The 14,358-nt window shown below is 45.5% G+C and overlaps 1 long non-coding RNA gene across 1 annotated transcript in view; it reads right to left on the bottom strand.

Annotated features, from left to right (window-relative positions):
• The window catches only part of LOC144755672 (uncharacterized), an 83,546-nt gene extending 69,525 nt beyond the window's left edge, over positions 1-14,021 (bottom strand). Inside the window, exon 1 of the long non-coding RNA XR_013594948.1 lies at positions 13,222-14,021. This is a non-coding gene — a long non-coding RNA (uncharacterized LOC144755672). The remainder of the gene's footprint in view (positions 1-13,221) is intronic.
• Between the last annotated feature and the right edge of the window lie 337 nt (positions 14,022-14,358).

Below are 14,358 nucleotides of genomic sequence, written 5' to 3'. Positions count from 1 at the left end.
GGGCATGCTGGCCTCCGGTCCAGTATGGGCTTGGACTTGTTTTTGCTAATCCTGGGAGAGGCCCGGGAATAAGCAGGATGTAGGTAAAGATGTCTACCTTGGTGGGGGGCCCTGGTTGTGACGGTGGCCACCCCCAGAGCTGTGGAGGAATTACAGGGTGATCCAGAGTCTGCAAGGTACAGAAGGGTACTATACTGCAGCAGCACAACAAGGGTGCTAAGCCAAGGATACCCAGGGATGTCATAGCGTGTCCCCTGGAAGAACTAAGGTGCCCCATTAGTCCTACGGGCGGTTGTGGGTCTGAACAACCGGGGGCTGCCTGGAACGCTCCGCCCACCTTTTGGGGGGCGTGAGCAAGGGAGTGGACTGGCGGTCCACTGATGGGAGGGGTAGCCCCTCCCAATGATTGGTAATCACCGATTGGCGACGGCCACGGTGCAATTTGGCTCATCAGGCGGGCAGGCAGCATAAGGGCTGGCCTGCCCTGGGATCGCCCATAAGATAACCCACCATGTTGGCATATTTGTAATGCAAATAAACCTGCAGCAAATGTCTCCACTAAGAAGGTGTTGTGTGGTTTATTTATGTATGTTGCTGTATGAGAACGGATGAATGTTGCCAATATTGGTAATATGCCAAGGCTGCCCGGGGGGCCCCTTAGGGGACCCTCCAACAGGGCAGCCGCCTTAGTGCCACAGGAAGGCACTGAAGTTGGCTGCCCAGGCTCCCTGGGCGAGAGACCAAAGGGGTCTGCTGGCCGCGTCACTTCCAGCAATGGGAGGGGGACAGGGGTACAAAACCTTCCCCCTGCCCACTGAGCAGACTCTTGACCGCTGCCCGTCGTGCTGTTTCCCGCCCTACGCTTACCCAGCGGACGGCCAAAAATGGGGTACGGGGAAGGGGAAATTCTAACTTATTGTTTTGTGTTGCAGGAGGAGTTACAGGGCGATCCAGAGTCTGCAAGGTACAGAAGGCTACTATACTGCAGCAGCACAACAAGGTTGCTAAGCCAAGCATACCCAGGGATGTCTTAGCGTGTCCCCTGGAAGAACTATGGCGCCCCTACGGGCGGTTGTGGGTCTGAGCAATCGGGGGCTGTCTGGAACGCTCTGCCCACCTTTTGGGGGGCGTGAGCAAGGGAGTGGACTGGCAGTCCACTGATGGGAGGGGTAGCCCCTCCCAATGATTGGTAATCACCGACTGGCGATGGCCACAGTGCAATTTGGCTCATCAGGCGAGCAGGCAGCATAGGGGCTGGCCTGCCCTGGGATCGCCCGTAAGATAACCCACCATGTTGGCATATTTGTTATGCAAATAAACCTGAAGCAAATGTCTCCACTAAGAAGGTGTCATGTGGTTTATTTATGTATGTTGCTGTATGAGAACGGATGAATGTTGCCGATATTGGCACTATGGTGTTACACACAGCGCCTCCATGTGCTACCCGCTGTCTGTGACTCTCGCAGACATAGAGTGTCCTTGTGACACGTGCTGCGTCCTTGTGTTACACACAGTCCCTCCATGCTGTGTCTTCCCATCACAAATACAGTGCATCCCTGTGGCCTTTAATTGCCCCTGTCACAGATATATTGTGTCCCTGTAATGCGCTGTTGTCATAGATAGTGTACCCATCCCGCGTTTCCGGTGTGCTCGCATCACAGTGACAGTGTATCCCAGGGCCACAAAGTGCGTTCCCTGCCACAGTGACTGATGGTGGCGCATACAGCTCCTACGGATGCCTGGCAGTGTGTATCCTCCCGAAGCACTCGTTGTATCCCTGTGCCAGGAGCTACGCGTCAGTGTGACTGCCCACAACCTGCCTCTCAGGACACGCACAGCTCCGAATGAGCAGTGCCCACCTTTTATAGGACAAATAAGGAGGAGAGGGAGGGTCTGTCCCCCCCACCACCGGTGTCTGCTGCCTTGTGACCCTCATGCCAGGGTCACTCTCTGCATTGCTGTTGTGTGCAGTCTATCCTACCCGTGCCCTAGGCTTGCTGTCTAGTGTGTTGGTATCTAATTAGAGCAACGGAAGAAGGCCAAAACTACAGCACCCAGAATGCACTTGTTTGTCATGCATAATTCCAGAACTGAACACAGACTTTCACGATGACATGGAGTTAGGTGTCCATCCTGGGAGTGAATAACGTGTATCGGGGTAGCGTTGTCCCTGAACTATATATGTGGGCAAACCATAATGGTTAACACATGCAAACGAGTTGGTGGCGGTTCTGCACTTGTTATGGTCCCTCCACTCTGCTGTGCAATCATCCAAAATGCTAGTTAAAAAGCAGCATGACCCCCATCTATTAATGTTCACAGTGGAAACTGCTCGCGCCAATCTTAACCGTAGCACATGGGAACGGATCACGCCAATGTTTGTTTAAAGGTGCATTCTCGTTTTTACAACATGTTCTAACCAAAGTTATAATGATAGGACCATTTGAAGGAGCATACTTAAGGAAAGAAAGTTGTGGCAACAAGTGGTTTTGTGTTTACGTACTAAGGGCAGAATCAGATGAATTTAACAAATATTTTCGAGAAAAAAAATGGACTATTTTTTCACTATTTTATTGAATATGCATCCATCCATCAATCACACTGGCTCGATCACATGTACCTGAAAGGGCTTTTTCTCTTGACATGCATGAGATTCACGGACGTTTTCATAGCCACCCAAACACATGTTTCTATTCAGATATTGCCTAGAAGCAAAGTAATATATTTTAATCCTTTTAGTAAAACCATATAGCGTATCTTTTCTCTGCAAAAATACATGCAATTGAAATACGTGCATTGAAAATGCAATAGGTCTCTCCTTTTATTAAGATAAAGCCATTTGCTTTGCTATACAATACGATTAGCAAAGCAAATGGACTTAACTTAATCAAAGGCGAGACCTATTGCATTTTCAATGCTTGTCAGTATTGCTGTAATCAGTATTTTTCCCCGTGTGAGAGACTCACGTGCACTCAAGGGAGCGTTTCTCCACCCTAACCGGAGCGGCTTACCGCTCACGCTTTAATTTTTGTAGAGTGGAAGAAAGGGGAGCGAGGACGAGGGGATGCCTTCTGTGCAGTCCTTTTTCATTCTGGAAATTTGGGCGCCTCACACTAATGTGCAAAAGGCTAATTACTTAGAGCCTACCATTACAGGCGCAGCTAACCCATGGCAATGCATTTTCCCTATCTGCCTCTGCAGCTCTTCAGAGTTGCCATGACTTTGAAAGTAGGTATTCAGGATTGGAAAATATTATCATGAACTGCCTATAGTGCTGCTGGTCCTCCCTACACATTGGAAACTCTATTGAGCACTTATTTGACCTGCTTGGGGTATAATATTCTGCACTCCCCCTGCCTGCTCCAGATTGGTTATTGGACACCACAACAACTTTAGGGAATAGGGCCGTAATTATTTGCCCCCGGAAAGAGAAAGAAACACAGGCCCAATTGAAAAGAGTACAGCTCCCAACACATCAACGTGGTCTTTAAATGAATCATAAAACACTAGGAGCAGTTTGCCCAGTTTTTCTCCACCTCCTGCGGCTGTGATTGGTCATCTCCGATGACGCTTTAAGCGTCGTCCTGCAGGGGAGAGGGCGTTATGTGTATGTTAACCCCGTCGTGACTGGATTCTATTACAGGACCAGAGGCTTCGGATTATGCTTCTCGTTCTTTTATTTGCTACTCACAGCAGCCAATGAAAAAGTATTGTACGCAAATAAAACTACATTTCCCATGATGCTTGTCCATACATCACATCCTGTATAGCCCAATAAGAGCCACTGTATCCTGTTTCTCCTCCTCTTTCTTTGCTGCTCATGCAGAAAGTTAAGTGCTCAGAACATTATTTTATGATTTATGTCTTATTTGACTGATGAATTATCTTTGACGATGTTGCGATTATGTTTGCGCTTATATTGCGCTATGTTGAATAATTGTGTTTAAGTATGTGCGTTGGTACTGGGGGCCATTATGTCTTCCTTTTTAAATTGCCATATATTTCTCGATTTAGCGCTCGCTGGCGCTATTGTTATCCGCTTACTGACGGCTTGAGAGGCTCCCGCTGGGAGCGGCGTGATCTGTGGGGCGCTCCCGCTGAAGCATTGTACATAATCAACTGGGCATGTTTTTTCCTTCCCCGATGGCCTGCAGGCATCTTTAGAGGTTCCCGATGGGAGCGGTGCAATGGCTGATGCGCTCCTGCCCGGAGCAAAGCTTTAGTATTTGCACTGACGACCCGTTCGCGCTTTGCTTCACTCCCAGCTGCCGTTGAGTACCCTGCTGCTTTTTTTATGGCTCAATTAGATCTTAAGCAGGCACGCGTCGCCATTTATTATATTCTTTGACTGCGAGTACAGCGGTGAATCTTCAACGCGGGTAGCCTGATCAGGCTTAATTGTGCTCCCGCTGACCTCAAAATGCTGCGCTGCCCTCAATAGGCTCCATTGACAGGGTCCACAGGCCTCCTCAGGTTTACGCGCTTATTTGTTTGCATAGAGTCAGTGTGGCCTAGGGGCAAGGCTTTTGCCTCCTATCCCAGAGGTTCAGGGTTCGACCCCAGGTTCTCCAGGTTGTGTTTTTTTTTCTCACATTACAAAATTATATTTAAATTTTATATTTAAATTCGAATTCTTATTACAATTTAGGCTTGATATTTTCTCTGACAAATGTTTTCAGTATTTATACTGCACTGGCTTGTGTGCGCGTGGTAGTGCTATTGGTTTAACCCGCCAGAGTCCACGCTAAGATCGCTCCCACAGGAGTGGAGATGTCGCGCTGATGATGCCTGCGACATACCTGATTGTGCCTGCGCTTGATCTTCATGGGAAGGCCTTGGCACGGCCGCACACAGAATCAAAACGCTTGCTCAAGAGCTGCGATACTGCGCTGTTGTTGCAGCGTTAAGAAATGAGGCACTGTGGGACAGTGGTTTGTGTCTAGATTTTTTCCTCAAAGGTTAGGTGTTTCAATGATTATGGTTTCTGAATTAACATTATTCCTGTCACTTTCAGAGGGTTGTTCTGATCATTGCGCGGTCTCGCGCTTTTTCTGCCAAAGGCTTTCCCTAGTAGCAGAGTGCGGTTATGGAGTCATAACGCTCCGGTGTGCGTAACCCAATTGGGCTCCATTTGGGCGATTTTGGTCTACGCATGTCGCACACGTCCCCTGTTTGCTTCGAGGTTCACAGTGCCTCGTGCTTTACATGAGCAGATTTCCTGGTACGCCTTCCAGGCTGTAACAATAGGCTGTCCCTTGGAGTGCGCAAACGCTCCTGATATTTCACTGTGACTCGGACGCCTGTGGGGCTGGAATAATTTGACTACAGCTTTGCTGAGGAGCCGATACATTAATTTTTCTTCAATTTTAGGGTGCACAGGGTTGGCTCCCCCTCTACTCCTCCATTACTCTGTGCTTTGCACTACAGTATTGAATACGGATATCCCTTGAGGATGATTGGTTGGGATATATATGGAGGATGCCACCTAGTTGAGAGGAGCGCACAAGTTTCCTAAAATAACTCTGTTGACACTCGGGTTCTCCACGTCCTTGAGTAGGTCAACCGGGCCCCAGATATGACAATCCCTAACTCAGGGTAGCGAGGCTTGATTGACGCCCATCATCATTCTTAAGCCACAAATCCTTGGGCATGATTTTTTTTCCTACCTCACCAACACGACGGATATTAGGGCATCCGCACACGTTTGACAGGGTTTAGACAAGGGCACATTAGTTTACAGTTAGAGGCGTTGCGGCCTGCTTTTCTGGTTACGGTTGAAGAATTGCCCGACGTCAACACCAGTCTCCTTCTTTTCTAGTTGTCATAGAAAGGGTTTACCCGGACCTGACAGGATGCAAAGACAAAATCCTAGTCATAGTCGGCCACAAACAGTGATAGGCGTCGGTATGACGCCATCTGCGCAAGCTCTTCCGAGAGTCGCAACTCCTTTCATAAGGATGGACAACTTGACATCCTGACTACGCTGGCCCTTTGCGACAGATCCCCTTTGGGACAGCTTTGTTATTGGTCGCATCTATAATATGTAGACATATTTGGCTTGTGGTCACATCCTCTGGAATTAGGAGGGTCTTTCACGATGTCGGTCCTTGACGGGCTGTTTAGGGATTCCTACTAGTTTTATCAATTCCTTTCCCATCATATTCCACAATTTCTAACATATAGCGTTCAGGAGGGCGTCTAGTTGTCGCCACCTTCCCTTCCCTTCATTCGCGGCCATTCCGATGACGGGCCTGATGGTTGATGATATATTTTTCTTCCAGGCCCCTTCAGCTCTCTAGTGCTCACCAAGTGACTAAATAGGTGATTACTTCCCCAAGGGAACAAGGCATCTTACCATTCGTGTTTAGTGGGATATATATAGGTTTATCTTAACAGAGACATAGGCCTTGCCTCGCACCTTTCCCGACGTCAGATTCCCTCTTTGGCTACATTATGAACTGGACTATTCCGGTTATAATCTCGATACACTTGTGTCTCTTGGATAAGATTTCCAGGGTTATCTCATTCCTACGCAACTCAGTTATATATTGCACGCTCCAAATTAAAGAGCTACGAAGAGCCTTTTCCGATGTTATCCATGCAGAGGATTCCATTCGGGCGATTGCCAAAGTAGTGGTGTGTTTAGCATTGACCTTTCAGTCATTCGGGTCCTTTACACCGCACGGGCCTCTTGACACATATTGCTCATCATACGCAATATCTTGGCTGCGAGGACTATCAACAAGTATAAGAGTACAAGGTCACCTTCCTAGTGGACTTGGTCCAGGACCTATGGCATTCTGCCGGAATTCTCAGATTTAGGTCATTGCAGAATACATCCCATAACAAACAGGGCAGTGACGGACTGGTACTTCGGGTATCTCCAGATGGCAATGGGTGGCAACTTCACCCGAAAGACAGTCAGTAGTTGTAAGCCTTTTCAGGTTCTTGTTCACAGACCTTTTTAGTGGCAGGACTGATTTGTCAGTTACAGACGTTCCAGTTAGAGGTCAGATCCATTGGGAATAGAATGTAGGCCTTGTCTCACGACAGTTGCTGGGACTGAATTATGTTCTCCTCCGTTCCATAATATTTTCGGAGAATGGGGACGCAAATTTCGCTCCGATTAAGCGGAAGCGATCTTTGCAATTCTCGCATGGAGGTCTCCATTTTGTATTTCCAGTACTCCTTGAGACGGCGGCGTCCTGCTCGGAGTCCTCCGTTACCTTTACATTATTCCAGCTTTTCTCATGCAGCGGCGATCATGTAAATTGGTACAGCTGTCCTTTATAATACACCAGGGAGCTACAACTCGCAGGTTAGTTGTGTGCCTTTAGATAGCACAGGGTCAGGGTTCGAAACATGGCAATGCGGTAAGTACAGTTTTCCCCAGGTGATATATTTCAAACATTGTTTTTGGTTACGATTTAGGATTTTTCTGGCATCAACAGTAATTTCCGGGTTTTCGGACACGCTGCTGGCGTTCATTTCACATTCCTGGGTCCTTCCACTCATGCACAATATGTTTCGGCATTAGAAGGTCGCATTTGTTGGTATGTACACCATGCGTCAGCTCTGTGAGAACTGATTTTTCCTATTTTGTGCATGTTTATCAGATAATGTACTTGGGTTTCAGTAGCGTTCACTTCCCAGTGGCCATTTCGGCCGTTTCTGCGACTCACTCTCGGATCGAGCAAGTTGTTGAACTTGCGCCGTTTTTTTCGGGTTCTTTTTGGTAGCATAAAACCCCAGACCAGAATAATTCTCTTGCTTTCCTATTTGAAAAGTGGCTAAATAATAATATGTCAACCAGAAATCAACTATTGTCAGGCTGTGTTACGGGGCCTTTCCACCTCTAGGTGTTCCTTCGGCGGGACAAGCCCTCGATTTACAGGTACAGTATCTACTCCAGGAAGTTTGCACTATAAGTAATGTCAGGACTACATATGGTCAGGGTCTGGTCACAGGATGTTTTCGAAATAATGCAATTTATGTGTGTTTTTCCATACCTTAAGGCTTGCAAGGGTGATCCTCGGCTTTACTATCTGAGGTTTTCGTATAACTCTTCATATTACTGTTGATTACATTACAGACACTTTTTACATATGTGTCTGAGGCTATTATAGCCGGTGGTTGAGGGCAATTTTGCCAGGATATGGTATTCATAACCAAATGTTGAGACGCAGTCTACTTGAGGGACCATACTTCTCAATATTGTTTGATGATTTCCATTGTTCAGGACGTTTCTAATTCTACTGATTGATTTTCTCAGTCTATATTTATACAGTTTATTATGTTCCGGTGGGAGATATGCCTGTAGTTGTGTGGATAAGCGTTAAACTAGCATAATCCGAAGCCTCCGGTCCTGTAATAGAATAAAAAATTAGCTAGCATTCGCGCCAAGAATTTTCAATTCTATTAAGGACACGGAGGCGAGGATTATCCCACCCGGTTTTATTACAATATTGGTAATAATTACCCACCCGCATGTACTTGATATTCTCTATAAGCAGACGTTACGGGTTTTCCCTGTCTCATTCCTTTCAGGTTCGGGAAAAGAAGACGGAGCAGGTGTACTTCAGGTTTAGAAGACGTAAACTTTCCAGTTTGAATATGATTCTTCCACGTTGGAGGATGATTATTGAGACTCATATTCCTTGGTTTTAGACTGAAATTATTAATGTTTTGACTGTTGAGTTTTGAGCAAAGAAAGAGGAGGAGAAACAGGATACAGTGGCTCTTATTGGGCTATACAGGATGTGATGTATTACCGGTGGGACAATTCCTTCGAATACGGCGTAACTGCTCCACTCCAAGAAAGACGACTATTTCTCAGAATCTGATGATCTCAGTTCCAGGTTGATAGAAAGGGGATATCCGCTGAGACTTGTTAGGAGAGCCCAGAAACGGGCATGGTATAGTCCGCAGGATGAACTTCTTACCCCACAGCCTAAACAAGATGACAGTAAGGAGAGGATGATTTGTGTAACCACATACTGTACACAAAGTAACAACATACGAAAAATTGTACACAAGTATTGGCCATTAGTGTCCGAGGAGATTGGACAATCGCAGTTACCTATGCACTCTTTTAAAAAATCAAGAAGCGTAAAGGATCATGTGGTGTGTTCTTTCCTGGAAACTCCTGAACCTCCATCCTTACAAACGATGTGGAATTTACCGATTATGACTGGCAATTACAGATGTGGAAACTGTAAAGCTTGCCCCATGTGCGTACAAACAAAACAGTTCAATTATAAACATCATAATATAGATCTAAAGACATTTACAAATTGTAACACGAACAGTGTCATCTACTGCATCCTGTGTCCATGTGGCCTAGCCTACATAGGACAAACTCAGCAAAAAGTCAAAGCACGCATCCTCCAGCATCAAAGTAGGATTAGATGTGAGGTCATTGGGGCGCCACTGGTAGACCACTACAGAAGGGCCGGCCACACTGTAGAAGAGATACAATGGGTGGTCCTCGAAAAAGTTTCCCTGGGACCCAGGGGTGGTAACATTGGTGCTATCCTTGACCTAAGGGAAAGTAAATGGATGAACTGTTTGGACACTATACGACATGGGTTAAATGAACAGGACACTAGCTATGCTCAGTTAGCATGTCTACATTAACTGTTTATAGGAATTGTGTTTTCTCCTGAGTGTATTTTTTCCTTACAGGTTCGTTACAGATGAACAGAACGACAATGTATACAAAATGTTCTAGTATTTGCAAGCTTGTGAACAATGAATGCGATTTCTGCATATATGTGTTTTCAACAAAGATGAGCATACACTCAGCCCTAGTGAATTAATCTAATTGCTGTAACTTCATCTAATGAAGCTTTGGTACTTTTAAGATTGGTAAAATTGAATTGTACTACTCCATCCTCTATGTAATCTTCTGTAACTAAGGAGCCACACCATTCCCCCTAGTGACTCAATTTTGCAGCGATTTAATTTTACTGTGATAAAATATTTCGCCAATATCATGTAATGAATTCTTACCATGATGGGCCGCAACATTGTGAGCTTATGTCTAGTACCTATGATTATAATTCAACTCTTTGCCATATGTAGTAAATTAGATTCTTCATTGTATATTGTCGAAACAATCCAACCTTCCAATATGACGGCCTCCCGATCAGATCTCCATATCGTTTACCCATGACCGGTTTCTGTTCCATAGTAGAATTCATATATCAACCAACAAATTTAAAAAAAAAACCTTTTTGTGAGCCTTATTAACTATAAAGTATCGACCTCATTTGATGAATGTGGTCAAAATAGCTTTAATAATTTCAAATACAGGTGGAACACAATTTAGAATCCTCCTGAATACTTATTGAGCAAATTATATGATTTGCGTTTTAATTTCTTCCAACGCTATAGTGGGTTTAACTTGAGCCGGCCCTGAACTACAATGGAGTAGTCTCTTTTCTAAATGACTAAGGGATCACCATTGGCTAACAGAATAGCAGTTATTTAGCTGCTGCACATACACGCGCACGCTACCTTTAAATAATCATGATGGTGTGCACTGATTTTTACTCGTTTTGAGAAGCCCGCACGAGTATTCAAGCCGCTTTTCCCGTGATTGAAGCCCGGAATCGGCTGCCGCATTTCCCGTGATTAAAGTCCGGTATTGACATTAAATGTCACCGCCACGTTTTACGGTGAGATAGGCTGATACTATCAATACGGCATAACTAAGATTGCATCTTAGTGTATAGGCCATTATTTTAATGAATGCCTCATTCCATCCTATTCAGGCCGTAAAATGCATTTGAAATACACCACGGAAAGGATTGTTTGAAAATTTCCCCTTTTGAAGTTCTGCTTGAGCCAGTGAACTTTAGGTAATTATAAACTTGTGCATTTGGAATCGCTGTGTTTGCTGACATTATTTTTAAAATAAATCACGGGGTATATCTTACTTAAGCCGATACCCCGCACTCATCTGGAGTTTTGACTATGAATATCAGAGATTTCACAGTAGTGTAGTTTATTAATTTGGCATTACGAAGTAGGTTTATCCCGATGTGCTTTGGTTGGTACATCCTTTTTTGTATGATGATTTCCCTCTTTTTAACCCGGCTGGGTATTACTTGATGCTTTTTAATTTAAGCACACTCTGAAGAAAGTGAATTTATTGTGATGTGGGACGTACTTTGTGATTGCCCACATTTCTAACTCAAGCCTAATTCTTTTTAGGTTCACGCTCTCTCTCTCATAACTGGAGCCTCCTGGCCCATCATATACTATAGACGGTGCCACGCGATCCGGTGTGGTGTTTTAGGTAATATGGTGTGACTGTTACAGCCTTTTTAAGGAGTAGCATGTGATATTCCCCATACTGAATAGTTTGTTTTGACTCATAGGTGCCCTTCCTCACTACCCTGGCTTCCCACCCCCACTTGTCCTGATGAAGACCCCGCAGTAGGGCAGGAATCAGCCTACACCTTTGGGGTCGAAACGTCGTCACGCCTTTTTTCGTCCCTACCCATCAACAACAGATCATTTTTGGCTGTGTTAGTTTGTAATTGGGATAGGAATAATAAATGTATGAAATATCTGAATGGCAATGTATATATGTCAGTGTGGTACTAAACTCTAAATGTATATGAGACCACTTATAATTTACTTTGAAACTTATCTAATTTCTGCACTATCCTGATCACAGTCCCTTCCCTCACCTGTCCTTCCTTTCCCACGCCCCTCCTTTCTTGGGCAATAAGAATAAGTCCATTACTGTTTTTTGTTGAATGCTTTGACAACTGATCTGCAATTGAGGATGTGTATTAAATAACATCTCTCAGAGTAATTTGTTCGGAAAGTTTCTTTTTAAAAAAATACCTATTTCATGTGAATTGTGTATCTCTAATACTGTTTCAACTGGGACCCCTTTATATATAACATTGATTACCCAGGTCCCAGTACCGTTGGGTCAACCCTTACTTAAAAAAAAAAAAAAGTGATGTATGGACAATCATCATGGGAAATTTAGTTTTATTTGCATACAATTCGTTTTCATTGGCTGCTGTGAGTAGCAAATAAAAGAAAGAGAAGCATAATCCTCGCCTTCGTGTCCTTAATAGAATTGAAAATTCTTGTTGTGAATGCTAGCTAATTTTTGATCCTGTCTCTTCTTCATGCGCGGGCCAAGAACCTGGCCAGGTGGCGCTGGGCCCCCATCTGGACTCTCCCTGACATGGCTATATGGCAGGTTGTATCGGAGAGAGGGGGGATGTTGGCTTCCGAACAATAAAAGGCTGTTTCGAATCGTCGGTTTGTTAAATGTCCTGTTTTTCAGCTGCTCGCCTTCCAAGGTAATCATCAGTTCTAGGAAGGGTAATCTGAATATAAAGCTGCTTTAAAACATTTCCATAAACTCAAACGTACTGCCATGAGAAAATAATTAATTTATAAAATCCACTCCGCAGATAACTCAGCTAAAGCCACCTTACTTCAACAAGCAATTGCAATGCAATAGGTCTTGCATTTACACGAGTTTGAGCTATTGACAATGCCTTTTATTTTTGTTTTCGTTTTTAAAACATAAATAAAAGGCATTGTCATTTACAATGCCAATAGCTTAAAATCGCGCAAATACGTGACCTATTGCATTGCAAATGCTTGTTATACTGGGCAGGGAACTTCAAGATATTCCCCTGGCCACAAAGACAGCTCTTACAATTTAGAAATACCCAGTAGGGGTAGGATCATTATTTCAGAGGTAACCTCATTAGAGGGACTGACAGGATAGAACACATTGGGGCTATCAACACTGGGGAACATATTATCCAATATCCCTGAAAACATTACTGAGCTACATTAGGAATTTGGATAATTAAGTTCACAATTATTTCGTTATCTCCAGCTTAGAAGCACTCAAGCTGTATTTAAATGAAATGGAAGATATTGCAGAGTTTAGGCCCTCAAAGCCAAGCCAACTATACACGACATACTCACAAAGAAGATTTTCAAGTATACAGACCACTTTTCATTAACACGCTTGACACGTTTCTACAAGTAAGATGTGATTGGGAGAATGACTTGGGGATGATAGATGATGGTGGATGAGCTCAGTGCCGGAGCTCCTAGGGTTTGGGATCACCAATTTGAGTGTATATCCCTAGCTAACCCGGCCATCCCACCTGCATCAACCCCCCATAGCCCCCCCATAGCCCCACGGCCGTGCTACTACTCGTGCCTTACCTTTGGGTTCTTACTGACATCGGGGCCCGACGTTGGACGGCGCTGCATCCGCTTTTCGGGGGACAACTGTTGCTCTCACTGGGTCAGAAGGAGTCTCCTATGGACGTTGAGACTGTGAGACACCCTGCTGGGGCTGGTCGTTCGTGCTCGCTGCAGCAGGGCCTGGGAGAGCTGGAGCTGCGCTAGAGTGGCGCTGCGGTCACGGGTCATACCAAGTGAGTGCCTCTGCAGATTATCACGCTGACCACCCGGCTGTGCTGCAGCCGATCCCGCCTCGCCCTACGTTGTCCTGGTAGGCTGGTGAACCGTGAATGCGTGGTGGTGCAGCGCCGATCTGAGTGACGCTGTGACCGTGGAGCCGACCATTACTGTACTCCCCCGACCCGGTCGAGCCCACCATTGCAGGAGATGACCTCACCCCCTTGATGCTTGCTAGCGCCCAGATCCCCCTGGGGCCCAGACTCTGTGTCGCACACCTCGAGGCATCTCTGACTCGTTTCCGAGGTGCGTGCTGCCACTTAATGATTTCTGCGCTGGGGACACTTCAACACGCTGCGGTCCTCTTCCCGCAGATGCCGGCTGGCGTCCCGACCACCGTTGTGTGTTCTCTTTCCGGTCTCCTTGCGGCTGAAGAATAGCTTTCAACTCAACATTTTCCCTCTACCATCAGTAGCGTGGTGCCTGGCCCCAACATGGTGGCCCTGAGCCAGTCCGGGTCAGCCATCTTAATTAAGAGTCCCTCAATGCTGTATTATTAACTCCACACTCTCCGGGGAGCCTGTAATTGTCTCTGCATGACCCTCCTCATAATAAGGGAAAGCAGACTGCTCCTAGCACACAGTGGAATAGAAAGAGGACTGAACAATCTCTCTGTCCTCTCATATCTCAGGGAAAGAAAAAGAGGACTGCTCAAAGTGTACCTGGGCCTAAGAAAGAGGACTCTAGGATCCTTAGTAGATGCCATCTTGGAAGAGAAGAAAGAGGAAGGAAAGAGAGGGAAGGAGAGAGAAGAACAGAAGGGAGGAGGAGAAGGAAGGAAAGAAGGGAAAGGGAGAGAGGGGAGAAGGAAGAAAAGGAAAAAACAATTTTTTTTGTTGTTGCCTGTCTCTGTGGACCTTTACTACATTTTGCACCCTT

The sequence above is a fragment of the Lissotriton helveticus genome, chromosome 5_1 (assembly GCF_964261635.1).
Source record: "Lissotriton helveticus chromosome 5_1, aLisHel1.1, whole genome shotgun sequence".
NCBI lineage: Eukaryota > Metazoa > Chordata > Amphibia > Caudata > Salamandridae > Lissotriton > Lissotriton helveticus.
The sequence above is the reverse complement of the archived record's forward strand: the minus strand, read 5'-3'. Positions and strand labels throughout refer to the sequence as shown.